This window comes from Podarcis bocagei (genome assembly GCF_964188305.1).
Source record: "Podarcis bocagei genome assembly, contig: HAP1_SCAFFOLD_44, whole genome shotgun sequence".
Classification (NCBI taxonomy): domain Eukaryota; kingdom Metazoa; phylum Chordata; class Lepidosauria; order Squamata; family Lacertidae; genus Podarcis; species Podarcis bocagei.
The window spans coordinates 415,516-430,073 of record NW_027670336.1 but is presented as its reverse complement, the minus strand read 5'-3'; the positions used below and the strand labels follow the sequence as shown (position 1 = coordinate 430,073).

The 14,558-nt window shown below is 43.0% G+C and overlaps 1 protein-coding gene and 1 long non-coding RNA gene across 4 annotated transcripts in view; both read left to right on the top strand.

Moving 5' to 3' along the window:
* Positions 1-14,558, top strand: part of LOC308579472 (uncharacterized protein) — a 268,291-nt gene that overhangs the window by 111,050 nt on the left and 142,683 nt on the right. The window lies entirely within an intron of this gene.
* LOC308579471 lies at positions 11,699-12,922 on the top strand. Its single transcript, XR_014004493.1, has 2 exons — positions 11,699-11,888; positions 12,531-12,922. It is a non-coding gene; the product is annotated as an uncharacterized lncRNA (long non-coding RNA).

The following is a 14,558-nucleotide window of genomic DNA, read 5'->3' as shown; positions in this document are numbered from 1 at the left end:
GAGGCTGGGAGGGACTCAACAGCTGAAGCAGGGACCAGCAGGGGGAGAGATGGGTCTCTGGAGGAAAGTCTCACAAAGGCTGAGAGAGACGCAGCAGCTAAAGCAGGAACTAGCAGGGAAAGGGGAGGATCTCTGAGGGAAAACGAGCAAGAGGGAGGGCTCAGGGACACGTCCAGCGAGAACAGTGGGGAGGTGTCAGAAGCTCCCATAGGGAGACCCATTCCTCGCCGGAAGCTGTCACGCCGCGAGGCCCGAAGACGTGTTTCCGTTAAGGAGCTTTTATGCTGGAAGCGCTTCCGAAAACAACCACTGTCGGAATCTGCAAGTGACTAGAGCAGACATGTCTGAGGAGCTCTGTCACACACAGAGGTTTGTGGAGTTGCACAAACTCTGAGGGACTACGATTTTACGCACAAGCAGCTCATCATCCCATCACAGTTGGTTTGGGGGTTGTGATTTGGTTGATGGTCTTGTTTGTTTTTGATGTGTGACTGTTACCTCATTCTTTCTTTTTATGTTGTTGTTTGTTTGTTTGTTTTTCCCCTGTCATCGTCTGGCAATGAAAAATGAATATATTTTTTTTAAAAAAGTAAAGTTTAAGGTCTGGCAGGGCAAATCCACCTCTTTCCTTTGCATCAGTTAGTATTTAAAATTTTATTCTGGGCTTCTTGCCCTGCCAGACAAATCTAGAAATATCTTTCTGCCACTTCTTGAAACAGTCCATCCTGTCCAAGATTTGCAATGACTGAAACAAAAATAACATTTTTGGCAATACATTCATCTTTATAGCTGCAATTCGACCCAACAAGGAAAGCTTCAAATTTGACCATATTTCCAAATCTTTTTTCACTTCTGCCCAACATTTCTCATAGTTGTCTTTAAATAAATTTAAATTCATAGCAGTCATATTAACCCCCAGATATTTTACTTTCTTAACTAATGTTAAACCTGTCTCCTTCTGAAACCTCTCTTTCTCAATTGGTGTAAAATTTTTCTCAAGCACTTTAGTTTTTGACTTGTTCAACTTAAATCCTGCCACATGACCAAATTCTTGAATCAATTCTAATACTCTTTTCGTACTAGATTCTGGCTCCTGTAACGTCAAAACTAGTTCATCTGCAAAAGCTTTCAGTTTGTATTGTTTGGCTCCGACCTGAATACCTTTAATCAGACGGTCCCTTCTAATCATATTCAACAAAACCTCCAGGACCGAAATAAAAAGCAATGGGGAAATCGGGCAGCTTTGTTGTGTCCCTTTCTCTATCTTAAATTCCTCTGTCATCACATTGTTAACTATTAACTTAGCCTTTTGTTCTGAGTAAATTGCACTTATACCATTTTCAAACCCTTGGCCTACCCCCATTCCCTGAAGATTTTTCTTCATAAAATTCCAAGAAATATTATCAAAGGCTTTTTCCGCATCTATAAAAATTAGAACTGCTTTGGTATTGATGTTCACTTGCAGCTTCTCCAAAATGTTAATTATATTCCTCGTATTGTCAGACAAATGTCTACCTGGGAGAAAGCCAGCTTGGTCTTTATGTATCTCTTCAACTAATACCTTTTTTAATCTGTTAGCCAAAATATCAGCAAAAAAATTGTAATCCACATTAAGCAGGGATATGGGGCGGTAGTTCTTGAGTTGTGTCTTTTCAGACTCAGTTTTCGGTATAAGCTTCCTTCCACGACTCTGGTGCCTTTTCCCCCTCCAAAATTTCATTACAGACCTCCTTTAGTGTCTGAATTAACCAATCGTTCAAAGATCTATAGTATTTGGAGGTTAAACCATCCGGCCCTGGAGATTTACCCAACTGCATATTCTGAATGGCACCTTCAACCTCCTGTTCTGTAATTTTGTGGTTCAACATTATCTTATTTTCTTGAGAGATTTTTTGTAATCCATTTATTCTTAAAAATTGTTCTAATTCAGTCTCTTTCTGTGACCCTTGTGTATATAGTTGTTTAAAATATCTCTGGAAGCACTTTCTGATCTCCAGTGGATTCTGTATGTTCTTTCCTTCCACATCCAAATTTGTGATAGTGTTTAGTTTTTGTCTTTTTTTCATCTGCCAAGCTAGCAGTTTCCCGCATTTATTAGCCGATTCAAATGTCTTTTGTCTCATCTGCTTAATTTTCCATTCTACTTCCTGATTTATCATTTTCATATATTGTACTTGATATAACTTTATTTCTCTCAGAATCTCTTGCGACTTTGGTTTCGCTCTTAATTTCTTCTCTCCTTTTATTTTTTCCAGGATTTTATCTTTTTTCTCATTTTGACTTCTCTTCTTTATTGCGTTCTGTTGAATCAGAAACCCTCTCATGACCGCTTTGCTTGCATCCCAGATTACTCTTTTTTCAACTGTAGTATTCAAATTTATCTCAAAATAGTCTCTCAAGATTTTTTGGGCCTTCTTCGTAACCTCTTTTTCTCTAAATAAGGTGCCATTCATCCTCCATCTGAAGGAACCGATTGGTGTTAGTTTCAACTCCATCTTCACCGCATTATGTTCAGAGCAAGTTTTTGGGCAAATTTCCACTTTTCGAGTCTTAGGTGCCAATCCTCTAGTTATCCATATTTGGTCAATTCTTGTCCATGTCATTTTGGCTTCAGAGAAGAATGTTCCCTCTCTTCCAAGGGGGTTCTTAGTTCTCCAGATGTCAATCAAGTCCATATTGTCAGTCAATTCAAAAAAACGTTTTTGGTAGTCTGCCATCTTTAGTTACAACCTGTCTCTGCGACTTGTCCATATTTGTAGATACCACTCCATTCATATCTCCCATCATAATAATGTTGTAGTCCATATAGTCTAACAATGTCTCATGCAATTTCTTGAAGAATTCAGATTTCCCCTCATTTGGTGCATAAACTCCTACAATCAAAATTTTTCCTCCTTGTGATTGAATCTCAATGGCCACAAATCTTCCTTGTTCATCTTTAAAAACAAATTTCGGTGATAGGCTCTCTTTGGCATAAATAACAACTCTCTTTTTAACCTTGTCTGATGAGATAAACTCTTGGCCCAATCTTTTATTAATCAATACTTTCCTGTGTAGCCTTATCACATGTGTTTTCTGTAAACAAATTAAGTCCAATTGTTCCTTTTTCAATAAATGAAAGATTTTCTTCCTCTTCTCCGGGGAATTAAATCCATGAATGTTCCAACTTAATAACTGCAGAGACATGGTGTGGTTATTCTATTCTCCTCCAACTGCTCCCAAAAGTTCTTCTTTTTCTGACGGTGGTATCACCTTTTTTTTGTTTGTCCAATCCCAAAAATGGTGGTACTATGTCTAATGCTCCTGATCTTAAGGCTCTTAAATCTTCTAGAACTTCTTTTTGCAGGTCTTCTTCGTGGTCTCTCAAAAATCTTCCCTTGTCTTCCACTGATCTTATTTTGAACTTTTTCCCTTTAAAGGTAAAAGATAGTCCCTGGGGGAATTCCCACCTAAAAACAATTCCGTTTCTTCTCAGTAGGGCCACCAGATCTCCATAGTTGGTTCTAAGATCCAATAGATGTTTCGGAATATCCTTAAAAATCTCCACTCTCGATTCGTTAATTTCCAAATTCTTCTGGAAGTGCGCACTCAGTATTTTGTCTCTCTCTTCTTTCGTTTGAAGGGTAACCAAACAGTCTCTCACCCTGTTTTTTCTCCCTCCTCTTCCAAGTCTGAATGCACTTACTATCTTAAAGTCTTGCTCCACCTCCAAATTCCAAAATTTTCCAAATTCCTACGTAAGGTAGTCACTTAAGTTATCTTTTTCAAGTTCCGGTACTGCCCGGATCCTCAGATTGGTCTGTTTCTCCCTCAGTTCAATCATAGACAGAAGTCACTGGTGATCCCCAATCTGTCTGCGCATCGGTTTTATTTCTTCCTCTACAGCCACTGCTTTTTCTTTTGCTTCCTCAGCTATTTTTCGATTAGAAGCAGATTCTTCCAGCATTTTTTCAATAGATTCTGTATTGGAATTCACTTTCTGTCCCAGACTATTAATGCTGGCAGTATTCCGGTCTATTTTAGTTGATTGTTCAGTAACTTGTTTGCTTAGGCCTTCCAATTTTTCATAAATTTTATTTAACACAGAAGTAAAATCCCCTTCTGAAGCCATTCCTTTTGACCCAGCTTGTGCAAAGTCTTCCCCCTGTGTCAGGAGGGCCGGGAACAGATGATCTACGTTGCTGGGAAACTGCGCTGGGCTGCTGCACTCTAGCCTTGCCCGATCTTGTTGTCCTATCAGTCATCACACTTTTGTCTATGAGTCAAGGTTGATCCCACGGTCAATTCTTAACGTGGAAAATCCCCAGAGTCAAGAATGGAAAAATCCCCCAGCTGGGTCTATGTGGGTCAATAGTGGTCTATGCTTTACACTTAGCGAGAAGGTCAAATAATGAGTGAAACATGCAGTTTGTTTTGTTTCTGCCTTTTTTGTGTGTTCCCAGGTGTCAAAGCTAGCTCTCGTCTGGTTTCACATCTCCATCATATTACAGCAGCAACAATCCCTGGTGAATCCCTGTAGGGCTTTCATATTGACCATGTCACCTTGTAGTGGCACAGGTTTGGACATTTCTTGAGAGAGATGTCTTTGCCTTGGCCTTTCTATGGGATTTTTATTATAATAGGCTCTGGTCTTCCACTCTACGGAAGTTGCTCAGTTGTTCCTATGGGACCAAAAAGCTAATTGCAGCCTGGATACACTTGCCCAATTCCAACGGAGTCCAATTAAAATTTATATAGCCCCATGGCTCGCCGATGTGGAGTTCCGGTCCCATTTGGTGGCGGCGGTCGGCCTGGGCCTTGTACGCATCCTTGGCCTGGTGCAGTTGCTCCGTCAATAGTTGGTGCTGAGACTGGAGCTCCTAGAGCCAATCTGTCACCCTCGGGACTGCAGATGCTGGCAGCACGTCCGGGAACAAATGCGGATGGTAACCGTACATGGCCTGAAACAGGGTCTGCTCGGTGGAGGCGTTCACCGCGTTGTTGTAAGCGAATTCCTCCAATGCCAAGTGGTCGACCCAGTCTGGAGGTACTCCAGGTTCCGGTGGTCGGTTCTCACATCCACCAGGTGTCTTGCCCCCTCAAGATGATTGTCCCAGACCTCAAAGGCCACCTTGATGGCCAGTAGTTCCCGCTCCCACACGGTATAGTTACACTCTGCCAGAAGAAGCTGGCAGGAATAGTAGGCGCAGAGTAACAGCAGTGCATCAGGACCGTGCTGCTGGGACAAGACGGCACCAAGAGCCGTACTGGAGGTGTCGGTCTCCACCACGAAGGGACAAGAGGGATTAGGATGCTGTAAAAGCGGCGCCCTCTGGAGACAGGCTTTCAACCCCTGAAACGCCACCTCTGCCTCCTTGTCCCAGGAGAATGGTGTCTTGGGGCACAGCAGTCAGTTCAGCAGGGTGGCGCGGTGAGCATAGTCCACAATGAAGGTTCAGTAATAGTTGGCGAACCCCAGGAACCGCTGTAGGTCCTTGCGCTTCCGGGGTGCCGCCCACTCCTGAACTGCTGCCACCTTCCCGGGATCCATCTGCACCCCATCAGGGGGAGAGTTGGTGACCGAGGAAGTCCACCGACCCCTGGTGGAACTTTCACTTGCTGAGCTTAGCATATAGGCATTGCTCTCGCAAGTGCTGCAACATGGACCGGACATGACCCTCGTGGCAAGTTGGGTCGTGGGAGTAAATCAGAATGTCATCTATATTTTTTTTTAATGATATTTATTAAAAATTTTAAGATTAGAAAGAAACAAAGAAAACAAGAAGGAAAAGACAAGTAACATTTAAACAATACAAATGCATAAAAAATCAAAGTCAAAAAGAAAACAAAACAAAACACATAATACATCAAAATAAAAAATAAAAAATAAACAAAAAATTAAAAACAGATCCAATATTCACAAATCATTAACTGTCATTACCTTATTTCATCGACCTTCTCATACCTACCTTTTTTGTATTCTAGTTATTAATTATCTCAGCAAATCCTTTCCATCTTTCATAATATTCGGTCATTAAATTACCTTAATCTATTTTAACCTTATCTTACCATAAAAAGCCCTAAAACATAAAACTTAAATCTTGTTTATACCAAATTCTCTTAACCATGACATATTCTTACATAATTCTTTTTAACATTTCTGCTAAAGCCAAATAATTTCATTCCAACATTTTTCTAATACTCTTTACTTTTACAAGATTTTCCTAAATAAATTGTTTAAAACTTTCTTCCAATCTTCATCCAACGTCTCTTCCTCCTGGTCTCGGGTTTTGTCAGTCCTTTCTATCCCGTCCATCTAGTCCATCAACCTGGTAACCTTATGTCCGAGGCCCTTAGATCTCTTCCATGTCCCTTCCGCAGATCTTCTTCATATTTATACCTGTACTTTACTTTGTCTTCTGCTCCTTTCACTCGGGGAGACTCCAGCTTGACAATATTTTTGTCCCTTCTCGACAGATCAGCCCCTTTTCCATAGTCAACACTGAACTCCATGTGGTATTTAAAAGCATATTTCAAGGTCCCTTCAAAGTTAAGTGCCCTCACAACTCCGATCTCCTCCCGGCCCAAAGCCAGACTTGAAAGGTCAAAACATCCCTGCATAGGGGGATCTATCCAACCCCCCATCTCCAAGCCAAACAAAACTCTGTCTCTCCAAATCTGACTTTTTCCAGGTTCATTTGTCAAGTCCAACAACTCATGTTTCTGCTGGGCCACAGTTCCCTCCATCTCTGCCTCACAAGGTCCAGCAACAACCTCCTCCCTCATCTGATCTGTCAGAGCACACTCCTGGATTAATTCCTGAGTGGGTTCTATATAGGTACCCACTACCTGTCCAAAATTTCCGATCCCAACAGTCATCAAATCCATCTTCTTATGTAACTGTTCCAATAAAGCACTTGTCTTGCAAAAGGCAAGCACCAGAGCCTCCGAGTACATTCTTGTTCAAGGTCAGAGTCTGATTCCATGATCTTAATCTATTGCAGCTGCAAAGCTCCCCAGTTCGGATTTAATAACAGTTTCACAAGCTCCCTCTAGGGGAAAAAGCTTCTATTTGTATCCATCTCTCTCTTTCTTTTTTTAAAAAAGCAGATCTAACAACAAAGTTTCCTTTTTCAGATATTTTGTCAATATTTTGTTCCTTTTAGATGCGAAGGGGAACAATGGAATCAATATGTTTCTCTTCCACTCATCCCCGGCTCGGATCCTAATCAAATTGTAGACTCCCCGAAGGTGCAGCTTGGTGAACATCTGCGCCCCTTGCACCCGCTCCAGCAACTCTGCAATAAGGGGCAAGTCTGGGATGGTAATCTTATCTAGGGCCCGGTAATCATGGCAGGGACGAAGCTCCCCACACTTCTTAATGAAGAGTACTGGAGCGGCGGTGGGCGTGGTAGAGGGCCGAATGAACCCGCACTCCAGGTTCTTGCGACGGAAGTCCTGCAAGGCTTAGTGCTCTGGCTCCATAAGACAGTACAGGCGGCTCACAGGCAGGGTCACTCCGGGCTGGAGGTCTATGCCGCAGTCAAAAACCAATGAGGCGGCAGCTGGTCTGCCCCCTGTTCCTCAAACACTTCTTGGTAGTCCAGGTAAACAGCGGGGAGTGTTGACGCAGCTTCCCCCGTGGGGGCAGCCACTAGCATCTCAGACCGAGCATGGGGACACGGGTCTGGGAAGCGCACAGTCTGATTGACCCAGTCGATCTGAAGATTGTGAGACTCCAGCCAGTCCATCCCGAGCACCAGGGGAAACCGGGGCATGGTGGCAATGTCCAAGGTGCGCACCTCCCGGTGCTGCTGGTGACACAGGACCAAGAGCTGAGTCTCCTGAGTAACGGCCCCTGAGCGCAGGAACTGTCCGTCAATTGCCTCCACATGTACCAGTTGTGGCTTGTCCTGGAGTGGCACCTGATGATGGGCGGCGAAGGCAGAGTCCATATAGGAGCAGGTTGCCCCTGAATCTACCAGAGCGTGGGTGAGAATCCAGGGCCCACCAGGGGGATATAGACACACCAGAACTATGAGGTGTTGTAATTCCAACGGTGAGGGCCCATCATGCGATGTTTGGGACCCCAGGTAGCCTGGGCCATCGGCTATTGGGGTTGGCCATTTTCCTGTGGCTGGAGTTTTCTCAGGACAAGATTGGGCATAGTGTCCACTCCCGCCACAGTAGAGACACAGGTTCCCCGCCAGATGCCGAGTCTTCTCTGAGGGAGAGAGGCAAGGCCGCGCTGCCCCAAGCTGCATTGGCTCCTCCAGTGACTTGGCTGTGGCCGTGGAACTGCTGGGAAGGACCGGAGCCGGGAGTGCTGGAAGCCCTGAGCCTGGCGACGGTCCTCCAACTGATCGTCTATCTGCAGGCTCCGTTGAATAAGGGTGTCCAGCGTGGCAATCCATCATGGCCAGCTGGTCCAGTATCTCATCTGAAAGCCCCTCAAGATACTGGTCCTGAAGGGCGGAGTCATTCCAGAACAAGTCCTGTGCCAACAGCCAAAATTCTGTGGTGTAGGCGGCTTCACTCATAGCTCCAAACTCACTTCCCATCAGAGAATTCATATGGGGGGGGGGGAAACCCTATCAGTGCATGGAATGTGGAAAGAGCTTCAGTCAGAGCTCCTCTCTCACTTCCCATCAAAAAAAATCATACAGGTGAGAAACCATATCAGTGCTTTGAATGTGGAAAGAGCTTTAGTAAGAGCTCCTATCTCACTTACCATAAGAGAATTCACAAAGGGGAGAAACCCTAACAGTGTGTGGAATGTGGAAAGAGCTTCAGTCGCAGCCAGAGTCTCACTTCCCATCAAAGAATTCGCAAAGGGGAGAAACCCTTTCAGTGTGCGGAATATGGAAAGAGCTTCACTGATAGCTCCTCTCTCACTTTCCATCAAAGAATTCATACAGGGGAGAAACCCTATTAGTGTGTGGAATGTGGAAAGAACTTCAATCAGAAATACAGTCTCTCTCCCCCCCCCATAGATATTTATTGAAATTTCAAAATATTACAAAATACAAAAAAAAGAAAAAGAGAAAAGTACAAATTAAAAATAGTTAAAAACAATTCCATCTTACTTTACTTAACTTTCATTTGCTTATTTCCCGGACTTCCTCACCCCTCCCTTTCCTGTATACCAATTCAGTTTGTTATTTCAGCAAATCCTTCCCCACTTTATTTATTCTAATCTTTCATTACATTACCTTACTCTATTTTCCTCATTATCTTATAAAAAACCTTAACCTATATCTTATTTTTAGTAATAGATAGGTAGCCGTGTTGGTCTGCCATAGTCAAAATAAAAAAAAATTCTTCCAGTAGCACCTTAAAGACCAACTAAGTTAGTTCTTGGTATGAGCTTTCGTGTGCATGCACGTGTGTATCTGAAGAAGCATGCACACGAAAGCTCATACCAAGAACTAACTTAGTTGGTCTTTAAGGTGCTACTGGAAGAAAATTTTTTTATTTTATTTTTAGTAACTTCTCTTAACCGTTATATTCTTTCCTAATCCCTTAAACTTTTATACCAAAGCCAAGCAATTTCATTTCAAACATCCTTCTAATATTCATCATTTATGTAAAACAGTCCTGGTAACAAAATGAAAAAGAAAAAATCATCATCCAGCGTCCCTTCCTCCTGGTCCCGGGTTTGTCAGTCCATTTATCCCATTAAACTGGCACATTAACCTGGTAATCTTATATCCAAGGCTCTTAAATCTCTTCCATGTCCCTTCCACAATTTTTCTTCATATTTTCTTTTCACTCGTGTGATCTCCAATTTAATAGTGCTTTTGCCCCTTTTCAACCAATCAGTCCCTTTTCCACAGTCCAGACTGAGCTCCATGTAGTACTTAAAAGCATATTTCAAAATCCCTCCAAACTTTGGAACCCCATATCTCCAAACCTCTCACGGCCCATTACCAGACTTCGAAAGTCCATATATCCCTGCTCAGGGGGGTCAATCCAACCCCCCATTTCCAATCCAGTCCAAACTTCATCTTTCCGAGTCTGATTTTTTCGAGAATCTGTTGCCAAATCCAAAGACTCATATTCCTGCAGGGCCGCAACCTCCATCTCTGGCTCCATTTCTGACTCCCAAAGTTCAGCAGAATCCTCTTCTTTCATCTGTTCTGTCAAGACACACTCCTGGTTTGATTCCTGGGTAAGCTCCATACTTTTTTCTACTGCCTGTCCAAAATTTCCCACTGTCTGCTTAAGATTCCCAACCAAGTCAGTCATCAAATTCATTCCCTCATGTAATTCTTCCAATAGAGCATTTGTTTTGTAAAAAGCGCATAACAACATTTCTGAATGCATTGTCCTCCAAGGTCACCAGTCAATTCCCATGGGTTGAACTATAGCGGCTGGAAAATCCCTAGAGTTAGTTACAGTTTCACCATCTTCCCCTGGGGGAAAACTTCTGTTGCAAATCCAACCCCAAATTTTTTCCTTTTAGATACTTTGTCAATCGTTGTTATTTTTAAACTGCAAAAGGAAGCAGTGGAATCACAATGTTTCTCTTCTTTTAACTATCTGTCAAACAGCTTCTGTCCTGGTCAATGAGCTTCTAACGTCAGTCCTGACAATCCGCTCCCTGGGTCAGGACGGTGGAAAATTACTTTGTTTTAAACTTACTTCTGCAGGTTAAAACAGTCCCCTCCAAAAAAAGCTCCCCCTTCTCCTCCTGCTGCCGAAGGGGGGTGTACTATTTTAGATGATGAAATCCACTCCTTTAATAGTGATTTTCAAGGCTCTAGTTTACTTTGTCTTTGCTTTGTTCAATCTACAAGGAAACAGAAGGCTGACTTCCTGTTTAGACCAGTACCAAATTGTAATAAATTTTTGAGTCCAATTCCTTTATTTTCCCAGTTCCTTAAATTATAGTCCAATTTTCCAAGTTTAGGTACTCACGGTGGTTATTTTTAGAATCCAAATTGTCCCAAGAAGAAGGTAGTGCTCTCCGGCAACAGCTATGCGGCTTCGCTCCACGGAAAGAGCGGTTGACTCTCAGCACCGCGCCACTTCCCCCTCTTCGCTTCGGAGCCTGTTAGTGGGTTCCTTTGCGGGTTGGGGGGGCGCTAATGGTGCCCGCCGAGTCCCATGGTCACAGGCTTCATCCGCCTGTGATTTTTAAGGGGTCCCCGCTTTGCCGTAGCAGAAAGGACCCATTTCGCGCGGAGCTAGTCCCTCCGATTCAGAGGGAGTCCGCCATTGCCAATGGCGCCACCCCGGAAGTCCCAGAAATACAGTCTCACTTCTCATAAAAGAATCCATACAAAAGTCAGAAAAACCATTATACAGCTTTTGGATCCTGGCAAATCCGCATCTTTATAACCAGGCCTTTAGCTGAATGACATCTACTGCCCTTTTAATATGTGGGTTTTTTTGTGTATTTATGTTTTGTTTTTATGTTGTAACATTCCTGAGACCTGTGGCTGTAGGGAATAGGTGCCAATTATTAAAGGCCTGGGGGTCTTTGCCCCCCCCCCACTAAAATATTTGAGGAGAACCTCCGGTTGGCCGCCTGATTTATGGCGGACGGGAGCTCTTTGGCCTGAAAGAGCCCCGGCGCTTTGAAGATTGGGGTGAATGTGAGAGTGTCGCGGAACCCCGAAAAATACCTCAGATTGAGCATTCTGAGAACCTGGTGTTCCGGCGGGTACCCTTAGCAACTCCCCTGCTCCCCAGTAAGCGCTAGTAAGAACTCTGAGAGCGAGCGGGATAAGCAGTTACCGCTGACCGAAGCCGTAACTTTAAAAAACTTGCTAAAAACTTTCAAGGAAATTTTCCAAGCCCCTCTTTCTGCAGGGGGGAGGGCGGAGAATTTTACTGAATTGGGACCCTGCATGAGATAGATTTGACAGAGAATAGACTCTTGCTTTCTGGAAGCGGACCTCCCAGTGAGGAAAGGCTAGACTCCATTATTATGTCACAAAGGGAGAGGATACTTTCAACTTTTGTTTTCCTCTTTGGGGATTACAAAGTAACTGCAGTTGTCTGAACTCACTGAAACATTGTACAGTGTATCTTTTACACTCCTGGAATTGGTTACAAGAGTTCAAATCATTTTTGGATGGTTTTCAAGAAGAGTAAAAAGAATAAGACTTTGAAAGGGGGGAGCTGCTAAGCTGCCTGTTGCTGTCTGTGTACTAAAAACCTGTGGACTGAGTCTAGGTGAGCGGACCTTGAAACTGTGGAATAGTTATGGCTAATGGTGTAGGTAAGCCTGAGAAAAGCAAGCCTAAAGACAGAAGAGGCTCTAAAGCACTAACTTTTGAAGAGTTGGTGATGCAAATGTTGACTGAAATAAAACAGATGGAAGAGGAACCCAACAGAGCATACAGGAGCTTAAACAAGAATTTGTATATTTGAAAAAAGAAATTCAAGAAGTCAAGGCAGAAGTTACAGGTCACAAGACAAAATTGTCGGAATTGGAAAGTCCCTGAGAGTCCCTGATGTGGAGAGGACCCAACAGGAAGCACTTAAGGCAATTGCTTTTTTGCCTGGAAGAATGCGGGACCAGAAAGAGGAGGAGACACAAGAAGGTTGGAAGAAATTTAAAGAATATTTAGCTAAATATTGTTATATATGGTAATGAGAAGTCACTTGGAAGTAACAAATAGGCTTAGGACTAAAATATGAACGTGTTGTAAAATATGAAGTTTTAGAATACTAATAAAAGAGATGAGGGTAGTAAATAGGAGATAATTTTATCAGAAATATGATTTTGGAGAACTGTTACAAGGTGATACAATGAAATTCAGTTGGGGGGACTCGATGAAGTCAGTTAACAATGTAAGGTAAATTGGGTTTTGAAATTAATAATTGTTTCTATGTTTTTCTTTTGTATTCTAATGTGTTCTCTTTTGTTGTGTGTTGTGTTGTGTAATGTCATTTCTTCGTAGAAATTTGGAAAATCAATAAAAAAAATTTGGGGGGGGGAAATTGAGGAGGCCACCCCCCAGGTTTTGTGTTGTTTTTTTTTAAATGCAACCTTTTATTCTTCCACAACTTGCCATACAATTTCTCTTTCAATTTGCCCTCTTAAAAAATTAAAAAATAAACGCACAAAGGTCATTAGAAGAACAAAATACAAGAAAATACAAACGTGGACAGGTCCCATCTTTGCAGGACAAACACAAAAGTTGCTTTAAAGCAAGTTTCCCAAACCTGGGTCCCCAACAGCTCCCGGACTACAGTTCCCATCATCCCTCCTCATTGGTCCTGCTTGCTAGGGATGATGGGAGTTGTAGCCCAAAAACAGCTGGAGACCCAAGTTTGCTTTAAAGGAAAAGTAGGCTGGTCCTGTGACACCCTCAGTTGGCTAACTGGAATTTGTAGATTGCAAAACTGAAATTTGATCGGCACTTCAACCTCTAGGGAGCTTCTAGGTGCTTTCTGCACCACCTAGAGTACCCACAGAATTGTGGCTTCTACTGGGAACACACATAGGAGAACAAATGAAAGACAAACACAAGAGGCAGGAAAAAACCTGGAAAGGGCCATACCAAATGGACATCCGGTGTGAAGAGGTCACTTTCCCCACTGCTGAACAATGCCACAGGTAGAGGAGATGGAATGCTAGAAGTGTCTCCGGGGCAAGGGGAGCTGCTGGGAAAGTGAACTACGGGCTCAAAGTATTACTTTTTTTAAAAATTGCTGCCATTATAGGCATTGCCATTCAAATGGCATGCATGCATCATGTGATTGATAGTGCAAGGCGGGCCTTACCTGGCCCCCCACCAATATTTTATTCGAGTCGGCACCACTGGGTCGAGTGGTTTCCCAATTAAAAAAATACATAAATCTCCTTCCTTTGCACATGTTCCAGCTTGTCAATATCCTCATCTATTCTTTTTAAAATTTATTTGCACTTCTTCTGAAAATTTTACAAAAGAAACATGCAGGATGAAAGCATGGCTTTCTCACAAACAAATCAAGCTAGAGAAATCTCTCCATTTTTATTCTTTTCTTTTTTTGGATGGAGTTACAAACTTTGTTGAATAAGGAACTGCTTTGGAGGTAGTGCATCTCAATTTCAGTAAGACTTTTGACAAAGTCCTCTGTGATGTTTATGTGAGGAAGCTGGTAAAATGTGGGCTGAATGGGGTACCTGTTAGGTGGATTTGACTGACCGAACCCAAAGAGGACTCCTTCATGGTTCCTCCTTATCCTGGGGAAAAGTGACCAGAGGAGTGCTGCAGGGTTCTGTCCTGGGCCCGTTGTTGTTCAACGTCTTGATAAATGACATGGATGAAGGAACTGAGGGGATGCTCATCACATTTGCAGACAACACCAAACTGATCATAATGGCGTCCTCTCTCTTCTTCAGCAACAGACAGGGAGACAAAGAACAGTGCAAAAGCACAGCAGAGCAGAAGAGATAAGACTGACTTCCGTTCTTACACTTTCCAAGCCCAGGAAAGTAAACAGGGGCATGTGACATACTAGCCACATATCCAGCAACGGGAGGAGTGAATTGCTAACACACCACACATGATTTTAGGTGATAGAAGTAAAAAAGCCCTTTTTGCTTATGAGGTACCCAAGAGCCCATACAGAGTCCTTTT